This window comes from Silene latifolia, chromosome 6 (assembly GCF_048544455.1).
Source record: "Silene latifolia isolate original U9 population chromosome 6, ASM4854445v1, whole genome shotgun sequence".
In the NCBI taxonomy this organism is placed as follows: domain Eukaryota; kingdom Viridiplantae; phylum Streptophyta; class Magnoliopsida; order Caryophyllales; family Caryophyllaceae; genus Silene; species Silene latifolia.
Window position 1 is genome coordinate 63,250,900 of NC_133531.1, and position 946 is coordinate 63,251,845.

At 40.2% G+C, this 946-nt stretch overlaps 1 non-coding gene across 1 annotated transcript; it reads left to right on the forward strand.

Annotated features, from left to right (window-relative positions):
- The first annotated feature begins 567 nt into the window (after positions 1–567).
- LOC141588885 (small nucleolar RNA R71) lies at positions 568–674 on the forward strand. Its single transcript, XR_012519851.1, has one exon. It is a non-coding gene; the product is annotated as a small nucleolar RNA R71 (small nucleolar RNA).
- Positions 675–946: the final 272 nt, after the last annotated feature.

Genomic DNA, 946 nt, shown 5'->3' on the forward strand with positions numbered 1-946 from the left:
CTTTGAGCTTGGTTTCTCAATGGAGGTGGGGTGTATGTTGGTTGAGGGTTTTGAACATTTTGGCTCTTCTATAAAAGATTGGGATGGAATTTGGTATTCTCATTGTAATAGTTTGAATAAGGGGTACCATTCTTGTATGCTTGGAAAGCATTCACTTGTTCGCTTTTTCCCCTACATTCACTTTGGTCATGTCCCAAAGTTCCACAACTCTCACATACTTCACTTAGAATTGAGGATGATGCCACCATAGAATTAACATGTTATTTGGGTGATTTGGAAGCTTCTTCAAGCTTAGCCATGGCCTTCTCAAACTTCAAATTGATGGTGTCAATATGAGCACTTAGTTGAGCACCCAATTGTGTGATAGAATCTACCTCATGCTTTCCTCCTCTAGTAGCCTTTCGAGGTCTACTATATTGCGAATTATGAACCGCCATCTCTTCGATTTTGGCCCATGTTTGATTGTCATCAAGTTCGGTAAACATCCCATTTGATCCCATGTTGATGATATTGCGAGAATCTTCATATAGACCATTCCAAAATTGTTGCACAAGGAACCACTCGCTAAGTCCATGGTATGGACAAGAACGACAAGTGTCCTTAAATCTCTCCCATGCTTCATACAACGATTCCTCATCTCTTTGTTTGAACCCAGTGATTTGGGCTCTCAACATGTTAGTCTTTTCCGGAGGATAGAATTTCTTGTAGAAAGCAAGTGCCAACTTCTTCCATGAATCAATACCAAGAGTAGCCTTGTCTAGGCTCTTTAACCATTGTTTTGCGGTACCAATCAAACAAAAAGGAAGTAATACCCATCTGATTTGGTCTTGAGTAACTCCGGTTTGAGAAATCACATCACAATAGTCACAAAAAGTCTCCATATGTGAATGAGGGTCTTCACTAGGCATCCCTCCGAATTGACTTCTCTCAACTAATTGTATGAATG